The sequence below is a fragment of the Meles meles genome, chromosome 5 (assembly GCF_922984935.1).
Source record: "Meles meles chromosome 5, mMelMel3.1 paternal haplotype, whole genome shotgun sequence".
In the NCBI taxonomy this organism is placed as follows: Eukaryota; Metazoa; Chordata; class Mammalia; order Carnivora; family Mustelidae; genus Meles; species Meles meles.
This window is the reverse complement of record NC_060070.1, coordinates 153,674,179-153,685,591: the sequence shown is the minus strand read 5'-3', so window position 1 is coordinate 153,685,591 and position 11,413 is coordinate 153,674,179. Positions and strand designations below refer to the sequence as shown.

At 47.3% G+C, this 11,413-nt stretch overlaps 2 non-coding genes across 2 annotated transcripts; one reads left to right on the top strand and one right to left on the bottom strand.

Moving 5' to 3' along the window:
* Window positions 1–248: 248 nt before the first annotated feature.
* On the top strand, window positions 249–321 carry TRNAR-UCG. Its single transcript has one exon. It is a non-coding gene; the product is annotated as a tRNA-Arg (tRNA).
* A 10,503-nt stretch (window positions 322–10,824) lies between these two features.
* On the bottom strand, window positions 10,825–10,916 carry TRNAI-UAU. The gene is given in 2 exon segments: window positions 10,825–10,860; window positions 10,879–10,916. It is a non-coding gene; the product is annotated as a tRNA-Ile (tRNA).
* Between the last annotated feature and the right edge of the window lie 497 nt (window positions 10,917–11,413).

Genomic DNA, 11,413 nt, shown 5'->3' with positions numbered 1-11,413 from the left:
TTTCGTTCACAAAGGACATGTGGAGTCCGCTTAAAGGGGGGAGTGTGGAGGAAGCCAGAATCCCGCTGTGCTTTCGCCTGTCACCGTGTGAAGTGATTTGGCTTTGGCGAGCGGCAGCCACGTTCTCTGAAGTGGGATTCACCGAGAAGTAACATGACTTTGTTGGGCTGCAAAGGACAAGGCACAAATAATCCGGAGAGCCTGGATTCGCAACACTTGACGTATTTTTTGCAAAAATAAAGCCGTTGGACCACGTGGCCTAATGGATAAGGCGTCTGACTTCGGATCAGAAGATTGAGGGTTCGAATCCCTTCGTGGTTGCAGCTCTTTTTTTCACGCTGCTCTCCCCCAGGCCTGTGTGTCCCGACCCTCAGGACCCTGATCCCCATCTCCCGAAGGAAATGGGACAGTGCGGCCCGGCGGCGGCGGCGCTCGCACCCGCCCTTTGCAGGAAGCGCGGCGGGGCAGGTGCACGGGTGTGCCGGGCAGGTGCACGGGTGTGCGGGGCAGCTGCCGGCAGCGCGAAGGCTCTGCCCTCTGGGTCCCTGCAGCGCGGGTCCCTCTCGGTCACTTGGGCCAGTGATGACCTCTTCCCCCTCCCGGCACCCCAAGGCCGCGCGTGAGGATTTCACAACAGACGCACGGAAAACCCCTCGTTTTGAGCCGGTGTGGACGCCGCCGCTCCCGAGGGGAGTTCGCTCCCGCACGAGGGAACCCAGAGCAGAGGCGTGAGTCCCGCTGACTCGAGCTCACGCCTCCTCCCCCAAGGCCGCGGGACCACCTGCAGCCCCGCACATCGGCGCTGCGGACGCCCCTGCCCCGAGCCTGCAGCCCCCAGGGGAGGCGAGAGCAGAGAACGCGTTGGAACACGGCGGAGATAGAGACGGAGTGGACGAAATGTCAGAGCAAGAGGCGCGGCAAGTGAGATTCCAGGAGGAGGATCCGTTAGGAAGAGTCTTGAACTGTGACATGTTTTCAGTTAGTTCTCAAAGTCTCCTACGGAGCTAATCCGCCGCCCGTCGCCTACCGGAGGCTTCTCTGAAACTGTCAAAGCAATCCATCTGATCGGACCTAACTCAGAGCGGGGACGCCTCGGGTCCCCCACCCCGGCCACGGAACCCCGCGCTCGGGGGGCTGTCCCCGCCGGAGCCAACCAGAAGGCTGCGCCCCTGGAGCCGCGCGTCCCGCAGGGATGGGGGGTGGGGGTCTGGCGAGCGCCGGACAAACCAGTCTGCACCGGGCGGACCCGGCCTGAACTCCCACGGGCTCCCGCTCCGAGAGCAGGGACCGTCGCCCCGGGGTGGGGATGGAGCGCGGTGGGGGACCTGCGGCCCTGGAATGAGCACGACCCTGCGGGGCGCGGGTGCTCTCCGAACGCCGCCCCTGCCCCCGGCCCCGAGCCCCTTCCCACCTAAGCTCTGGAGAAAACGCCCCTGACCTAACCCGGGGAGCCCGGGGGCTGGGGTGGGGGGGTTCTCTCTCCCGTCCACGCTGCGGCAGGAGCCCCAGTGAAGGCTTTTCTGAATTGCCCCGCAGGCCCCCCGTCCGTTTCCAGGGCGGCCAGCCCGAGCCCAGGGAGGTCACACTTCCCCAGCATAGAAAATTAGAGGGAGAAAGACAAGACACACCATCAGGTTTGCGGAGTGCCATCGTGATTTTTTTTTACCAGTTAATGTACCTTTTAAATGGATTTGTTGAGGCAGTTTTCTTAGAATAAATTACATATATTTAAACATATGGATGAGTTTGACATAGGTATAAACTCATCAAGCCGTCACTACAATAGAAACAATGAACACAGACCACTCCCCTCCCGCAACCACTGCCTCTTGTCATTATGTTTGTCCTACAATACGGGCTCTCTGATTCACCCATGATGCTTGAATCAGTAATTCACTTCTTTTTATTGCTAGATAGTATTCTGTTGCACGGATATACCACAATTTGCTTACCCGTTTTCCCATCGATGCATATTTATATTACCTCCAGCTGTAAATAAAGCTGCCGTGAACGTCTGTGTATAGCCCTGCGGGCATATATTCTTTCATTTCTCTTGGGTAAATATGTGCCAGCGGAATGGCTGGGCCATATGGTGGGTTTATACTCAACTTTTTTTTTTTTTTTTATATTCAACTTTTTAAGAAGAAACTACCGAACCGAGGCCGGTATTACCTGCATACCTAACCCGATAGGGACGTTAGGAGAAAGGACGATCACAGGTCAGTCCCACTCTGGAACACGGACATGAATGATCTTGAAAGTTAAGGAAATGAACACAATCACATGCAAAATAAATTTTAAGTCATTTGGGTCTTGAGTTTATACCAAGGTTGCAAGGCTGGTTTACCATTAGAAAATAAATCATTACGCTTTGCACACTAAGAAGGAAATAAACCACATGATCACCTCAGTAGAGACAGGAAAAGGTTTTGCTAAAACTCAGCATTCTGTCACCATCAAAACTCCAAGCAACCTAACAATAGAAGGTAATTTCTTTAACCTGGCATCTTTGAAAAATTGTCACCAACATCAATCTTTAATGTGAAATATTGAATGTATGCAGAATAATGAAAACATTCTGTTTGAGATTGGTGAGAAATCAGGGACACTAACTCTTATCACTTCTCTTCAAGATTATGGATTTCTGTGTGCATCATTCCTTGCCTTTTTCAGTCATGAGCGAAAAAGGGAGTACAAGGTCACATGACTAGAGAGGAAGAAAGAGGACTGTCCTTATTCTCAGATGATATTACATACAAAGGTAAGATATTAGATTATATCGATGTATTACACCGTAATAGCTTGTAAGAGCTAATAGATGGTAATACATTTTAACGGCCTGTCTGAATGAAACTATGAGCTGTGGAAGCTATGTTACCCACAGTGAGAAAATGAGAGGACTGGGGAGGACACCTCCGCTAAGCTTCCATCCAAGGAGCCCCTTTCTTTTTTACTCCACAGAAGCCCAAGAATCTGATAGAAAAACTTTATTTATTACACAGTTTTCATTTCTTATTTTAATCAGCCATCAATGGTCTTCATTGAGGAGCTCTGAGAGCATGTCGTACAATCCAAACCAAAAGGGGCGCTGCTTGGCTGAAGTTCTGCTCGCCTGCCTGTCTGACCCTGCCCCCTCCATCCCCCTGCCTCCTCCAGATCCTTTCTGGAACTGAACTCCAGGTAGAGGTGGTTTCTGGCCTGTGCCAGGGCTGGTGGATTATGAGACTTTGGAAGCTTTTTTTGAAGATAGAAATCATTTCTTTCTCTAGACTTCTAAGCACTTCTTGGGGCTTCTAAATGAGACTAGTAGCACAAGGACAGTGAATTTTGCTTCAAAACCCTAAAGCCCTTTAGGGCAGTCATGCAAAACTCTTTTCCTGCAGTCACCGCAGACATTACAGCATTCAGTCCCACGCTACTGGGTACCCGCCTCATGAGATTAAATGTTAACATATTGTTTTGGAATATGCCCTTGGTTTGTTTAAATCGGATGTGGTAAAACACACAGGATTTGACCGTCATGAAAGAAGTTTTTGTACTCACAGATCCCCAGAAACAAAAGCCATGCCATATGAGGAAGTACCAGGGTCAGCCAGGAGTTGGGGGTGGGGTGGAGCTGGGCAAGAGCCTTCTCTGTGGTTTTTGTGGGAGGAATGAGTGAGGCAGGGCAAACAGGCTTAGGACTGGGAGTCTGGTACCTGGCCCTGGGATGACTAGGGCAGGAGAACAGTGGCCTAGAGCAGGAGAGCTTGATAAGGAAACCGTCTGGAGCAGGAACTCTGGACTGGTTGGTTTGCATGGAAAAGGGGCAGTCACAGGGGGTTGTTGACTGCCTCTGGGAATTGATTAGCCCTCAGGGACAGGGACAGTCTTTCTCCAGGGTTGGCAAGGCCCCAGGATGTCAAAGCATCAGGAAATACAGAAAATAAAAAATACGATTAAAATACATCCAAAAAGCACTGAGTATGAGGCATGACATTTGGCACAATAAATTTTATTTATCATTTACATTACATATTTGTAGCTCGCAGAGGGGGAGTGATATACCATAGCATGTGGTTAATAGAGATGGAAGGACTCCAATTCCAATATCCCTACCTAGTTAGGGCTCAGTCTATGACACCCTCCCACCCCTCACACAGTGTTACTGATTCCTAACCATCTGTGATGAGTAACCTTTGCTCACCTTGTAGTAATGGGCTCTTGTGTGCTAAGGAAACTTTTTCTTTATGGTCCCATCTCGCAGATCAGATCTAAGTAGGCTTAGACTAAGACTCTGCTTTCCCAGATGCCTGAGTTTCAAAATTCTGATAAACTCCGGAGTAGCTTTGGAGCACCCCTCCAGCATGAAAAGAACAAATGATCTAGACCCCAAAGAACACATGGCAGGCTTATTTCAGAACTCCCTCCCGAAAGCCTGACACATCCATCCTGCAACCAGGATAAAAGTGAAAACTAGAGGCCAGAAGAGCTTTGCTACTCAAGGTGTCCTTGCCTTCCCTGGGCCGGAAGGCTACCACTGAAAGACATCAAGGCTGATAGTGACATGTGAGATCGCATGGTTCTCTGGCTCACACCCTGGTCAAGACAGAGCCAGTGGGGACCGAAGGTGTTTGGGAGTCTAGGGCTGGAAGATGAGAAGTGGAAAAGGCAAAGAAGCCGGGGAATAAGGAGAGGAAAACGAAGGTGGTGGGAGGGGGAAGAGGGTAAGAAAGAAGTAAGCAGGAAGAGAAGAAAAGAACACTGACGTCCACGAGCCGCCTACCACGTGATGGCCATCTTCGAACACATCACGTCTTGTTCTCACTAATGAGCAGGTTAGTGTGCCCGTGATGTCAATACGGAAGTCAACACAGAGAAAATAAACAATACGCTCTTTGTTTTCCTAATAATCCCAAGAGCTCCAAAACACAATTTATTTTCACTATTGAATGATAAAGACTTATGGAAGACATGAAGAGAGTAATGAATGAGGGCGGAACGTACAGGCGACGTTCAGGAGAAAGGCAGGAAGAAAGGAAATGCAGGGAATTCAGGAGCAAAGCGCCAGGCAATCGTGAGATGTTCAGAAGCCATCACAGCATGAATTCATGATGAAATGGCTGCTGCGTGAAGGCTAATCCCATGTAGACCTCAGACTCTTCTAGGAATAAATCACTTATTAATTAAACAAATATTGGTGTATTTTCAAGTCCATATACACTTCCTGTTACTTGGGACAGAAATGAACAACTTCAATGGTCTCTGCCTTGAGAGGCTTAATTTCAATAGTGTCAATAAACAACTCCTGTCTGTGCAGCTACGATTCCCCGGACTGTCCCCCATACTCTCCATGCTATTTGGTGTGCAGATGCTTTCTTCTTTTAAGGTTTTACTTATCTATTTGAGAGTGAGAGACAGAGCACGAGCATGGGGAGGGAGTAGGGAAGCTGACAAAGGGTCTGATCCCAGGACACGGAGATCACAACCAGAGCCAAAGGCAGCCACTTAACTGGCTGAGCCCCCCAGGTGCCCCACATGCTTTTAAAAAGCTTACAGCAGAAAGGGACAAGGAAGAGCTAAAGCCACCATAGCAGGAAAATGGTGCAGTATTACCTTTGGCAGGAGAAAGCAATACCATTTAACACCCATTTGCTTCTGTCTTTTCCAACAAGGAAAAATAATACTTATTCTTTAAAAATATTAACTCATTTCATCATCACACAATTTAAAAAAATTTTTTTAAATAATCTTTATGCCCAACAATGGGGCTCAAACTGACAACCCCAAGGTCAAGAGTCACATGTTCTACCAACTGAGACAGCCAGGCACCTCCGAAAAATAGTAGTGGAAAAATAGGGGTTCCTGGGTGGCTCAGCTATTAAGCATCTGACTCTTGATTTTGGCTCAGGTCATGATCTCAGGGTTGAGAGGTCAAACAAGGGCAGCCTTGGGCTCTGAGCCCAGTATGGAGCCTGCTTAAGATTCTCTCTCTCCCCATCCCTCGGCCCCTCATCCCACACTCACTCATGTGCTTACTCTCTCTCTTAAATAATCAAATCTTAAAAAAAAAAAAAAAAAAAAAAAAAGATTCAGGGTGCCTGAGTTGCTCAGTGGTTTAAAGCCTCTGCCTTCAGCTTGGGTCATGATCCCGGGGTCCCGGGCTGTCTGCTCAGCAGGGAGCCTGTTTCCCCCTTTCTCTCTGCCTGCCTCTCTGCCTAATTGTGATCTCTCTCTGTCAAATAAATAAAAATCTTTAAAAAAAAATTTTAAAAGTCTCAACAGTAATTAAAATAAGCATGGCATTGGCCAGGATAGGTAAACAGAGACATCAAACATAACAGAGAGCTCGTGCTAGTGTGGACGCCGGAGAGAAGAGAGGATGCACTACAGATGGGGGGGAGCAAAATTTTAGGTAAATAGTTCTAGAAAAAAATGAGCATAAGTGTATTGACCAGTACTTCATCATAGAGAAAAAAATCTGAGTTAAAGACTTACATGTAAAAGACAAATATATACAAATTTTAGAAAATTAGAAAGAATGTATTTGAAAGCTTGGGATACGGAAGAATTTCATAAACATGAACAACATGACAGCAGTAAGGAAAAAGATTGACCGATTTGACAGCATTAGAACTTTTTAAGTTAGTTCATCCACCGACACCATAATGAAAGAAAAATGGCATTTATAGTTTGACTGTGGGTTTTTTCCACAGATGTCCTTTGTCGGGCTGGAGAGGTATCTTTCTGTTCTCGGTTTTTGAGACTTTTCATCAGGAAAGGGTGTTGGATTTTGTCAAGTGTTTTTCTGTATCTATTGAAGTGATCACGTGGTTTTTGTTTTTTATTCTACCGATGTGGTATACTACAATAGCTGATTTTTACATGTTAAACTCACTTTGCTTTCCTGGGATAAATCCCACTTCCTTTTATGTGTTGCTGGAGTTTGTTAGTATTTTGTTGACGATTTGTGTCCATGTTCATAAGAGACATTGGTCTGTAGTTCTCTTGTGATGCTTTTGTCTGGTTTTGGCATCAGGGTAATAATGGCCTCATAAAATCAGTTAGGAAGTCTTTCCTTCTCTTCTATTTTTTAAAAGAATTTGTAGGAGTGCCTGGGTGGCTCAGTCAGTTAAGCAACTGCCTTTGGCTCAGGTCATGATCCCAGGCTCCTAGGATTGAGCCCCACGTCAGGCTCCCTCTGCCTGCCACTCCCCCTCCTTATGCTCTCTCACTAGCAAATAAATAAAAGTTTGTAAAAAATAAATAAAATCTTAAAATAAAAGAGTTTGTAAAGAATTGATATTTATTCTTCTTTGAACGTTCGGTAGAATTCAGTAGTCAAGATGCCTGGGAATGGTCTTTTCTCTGTCTTTTGGTTACTAATTCAATCTTTTTGTGTATTATAAATCTGTTTATATTATCTAATCTTCTTGAATTGTTTCATTAGTTTGTGCTTTTCTGAAACTGTGTCCACTTCATCTGAGTAATCTAATGTGTTGGTGTACTATTATTCACAGTATCCCTTGATAAGACTTTTTATTTCTGTGAAGTCCGTAGTGATGCCCCCTTCCTTCACTTCTAGTTCTAGGAGTTTCAGTCTACCCTCTTTTATCCTTAATCAATCAGCTGAAGGTTTGTCAATCTTGTTGATCTTTTCAAAAAGCCAGCTTTTGGTTTCATTGAATTTCTCTATTGTTTTCTGTTCTCTGTTTCACTAATTTCCCTCTAATATTAATTTTCTTACTTCTTACTTGCTGCTAGATTTAGTTTGCTCTTTTTTTCCAGTGCCTTAAGGTTACATTATTAATTGTTTGGTTTTCTTTTTTAACATAAGAATTTATAGCTGTGTGTGTGTTATAGCCCTGTGTTAGCTGCATCATATAAGATTTCATATGTTAAGCTTTCATTTTCATTTATCTTAAAGTATTTCCTGTTCTTTTGGTTTTTTTCATTAACCCACTTGTTATTTAAGAGTACATTGCTTGATTTTCACATAATTGTAAGTTCTATCAAGTTCTTGGTTATCAATTTCTAATTTCATACTGTGATTGGTGAATATATTTTGTATTATTTTGATCCTTTTAGATGTATCAAGGTTTGTTTTGTGGCTGAGTATATAGTTTATCCTTGAGAATGTACCATGTGCACTCGAGATGAATATTTATTTGTGGTTGGTGGAATGTTCTATAGATGTCTATTAGGTCTGGTTTATAATAGGGTTCAAATCTTTAATTTTTTTGTTGCTCTTTTGTCTAGTTCCATCTATTATTGAAAGTAAGATCCTGGGGTGCCTGGGTGGCTCAGTCAAGTGTCTGTCTTCAGCTTAGGTTGTGATCCTTGGGTCCTGGGATGGAGCTCCGCATCTGGCTCCCTGCTCAGTGTGGAGTCTGTTTTTCCCTCTCCCTCTCCTCCTGCTCATGCTCATGTTTCCTCTCTCGCTGTGACTTTCTCTGTCAAATAAATAAGTAAAATCTTAAAAAAAAAAAAAGAAGGTAGGATTCTGAAATCTCCCAACCATTATTGTTGAATAGTCTTTATTTCTTAAAGTTTTTGCTTTGTGTATTTTGGTGCTCTTTCATTGGGTGCATATGTATTTATAATTGTTACATATTTCTGATGGATTTCATCATTATGAAATGTTGGTCTTTATCTCTAGAACCTTTTTGTGTGTTTGTTTTAGTCTACTTTGTGTAATGTTGGACATAGATACTTTGGCATTCTTGTGGTTGCTGTGGGCATGATGTATCTTTTTATGATTCTTTTATTTTCAACTATCCTATCTTTGAATCTAAAGTGTATCTCCTGTAGACCACATACAGTTGTATCTTTTTGTTTAAATCCAGAATGACAGTCTCTGCCATTTGATTGCTGGTTTGATTCACTCACAACTTGGGTTATTTTTGATATAGTGGTATTTATATCTGCTGTTTTACTTTCTGTCTTCTCTGTTGTTATTGGCAAATATATTACATTTCTCTATTATGGGTCCACCAATACACTATGAATATATTATTTTCTATAATTGCTTTTTTGTATAAGCAAACAAGTCTGGCCTACATGTAGTATCTTGTGGGTAACCCCTCAGGAAGGTCCCGGAGACCTAGCTGAAAAAAGAACTATACATGTAACTTCCAGCCACCATGACCGCAAGGTCGAATTTCTGTTATAGGATTTCCTTGAAAAAATATTAGGCGACAAGCTACCAGATGTGAGTACGTGGTATCTCTAAATTACTTCAATATGCAATGTTTCTCCATGTGGATTCAGCCCTGGTCTCCTTGTCATGGGTGACAAGGCAAACCAGGACATTTGACAGTTGGCCAGCCAGCAGTGGCAAGATGCAATTAGAGGGGAGTAAGGATCCTATAGCCTGGCCTGTTTGCAATAGCAGGCAAGAAATGTAGACACTGCCTACTCATTCACACCTCTACTGCTCTAGAGATTCGCAAATTCTGGGCTTTTCAGCTCTGGGCTTGGTGCAAGGACCCAAGGAGACGGTTTACTCCTGGAATAAATTTAAATAGCCCAAGGCCCCCTTGATTTGGAGTCTCTATGCTGTGGTAAGAACAGAGAGGATCCAATGCTTAGGACCATGAGAAGGTCCCCCAAAGTCATACTCTGCTAACTGGCCTCCACTCTTATTCCGTGCTAAGTGCATCTAGCAGTCATGTGTATCTTTGTAACAAACCTCACCGGAACTGAGCTGCTCAAAACTGTTTCTTTTGTTCACAATTCTGCAGGTTAACAATTGGGCTTCACTCAGCGGGGCCGTTCTTTCGCGGGTTCTGCCTGTGGTCATTCAGGTGATTGCAGTCATCTGTCAGTCTGACATGTCTGGGGTGTCGGCTGGCAAAGCTGGGATGGCCAGGATGGCGCGGCATCTCTCTCTCTCTGTGTGCTCCTCCGTTCTCTAGGAGGTTAGACGGGTTTCTTCATGTGGTGGGTCTCAGCGCCCCAAGAGAGCAAGAGGGGCAGTTGGAAGGGCTCTCCAGGCCTCACCTTGCATCTCCTGCAAAATCACCTCCGCCGCATTGTACTTCGTCAATCACAAGATCAGGTCACGTCCAAGAGGCGGAGAAGTAGACCCCAGCTCTTGATGGAAGGTCCTGCAAAATACCCTTGCAAGGGGACATGTGGAGAGATGGGAGGAATTTGTGGCCGTTAATTAACTGATCGTTTATAATCTCCTTTGTAGGTGAGATAACTCGCTCTGTGAATAACCTCTACGCATATGTCCGCTGTACATCTGGGTGAGTAAAGCGTTCGCTGCCACTTCTTACCAAGCGTTTCCCTAGCCGGTCCGCGCGCCTTGTTCGGAGCCTGCAGGGCCTGGTGGGCGGCTCCGGGCGGGGAGCGGCATCCGGAGCAGGGGTGCCGGTGCGGAGCGCCCGCCCGCGGACGAATTCTCGAATCCGTCTGTCTGCGGGAACCCCCCCCCCCCCCCCCCCCCCGCAATGGGCTGTCCAGACGCAAGTCTCCCGGCTCCAGTCCGAGGTGGTAACGGTCAGCGGGTTTTCTGCGTCTGACACCCGCGTCTCCGCCGTCACTGCAGGCCTGGCGGAGCCGGGCGGTGCGGGTGCCGGCGCGGCCCGGAGGCGCGGAGAAACCGAGGCAGGGAAGGCAGGTTGCGGGCAGGGGACCTTCCACGGAAAGACTTACCAAAAACCAAGACTGCCCAGATTTCGTGGAGTGAACAAGTCAGGCGGAGGAGTATTTTTCGGCCATTTTTATTGACTCTGGGCCCGAGTCTCTGTCTGACGGTCCTTTCCTCGCTGAACTCGCTGCGGTGAACAGTCGTCGTGGCAGCGGGTGCCGACTCGGCCGGGGAGGGCCGGTAAAAGCTGCTCCAGGTGAGGCTCGAACTCACAACCTCGGCATCGCCCGCAGCTACTGTCCTATAAGTACCGCGCGCTAACCGATTGCGCCACTGGAGCCGCGCGGGTGTGGGCTGCGAGGCGTGCGTGATCCCGGGCGCCCGCGCTGGGCGGTCGGTGGAGCGGGTCGAGCCTCCCACGAGCCCCTGGGTCCACGGCTCCCCCGCGCTCTCCCCGCCGCCGGGGCCGCTGGAGGCTCAGGGTCGCAGGTGCGCTCCGACCCCCGCGCCTCTCCTCCCTCAGACTGGAATTGGGAGGAAGGTCACACAGGTCCGCACGGCTCCTTGCGAACGGCGGGTCTGTGGGGGCCCTGGCGGGAGGGTCCCACCCGGGGGAGGGATGCCACCTGCAGGGCACTGTACGTTCCCAGCCGGGGTCCCCCGGGCCTTCCTCCCGCGCGGACCACCTGCCCGCCCGACCCTTCGCCGCCTGCTTCTAGCCTCAGAATGGCAAAATCCGGTACTGCCCTGAAGCCTTCCAAGGGCGGGTATTGCCTTCAGAAACAGCACTGTTTTGCAAATACAGAGCTGCAAAACAGGCCAAGGAAATGCAGGAAA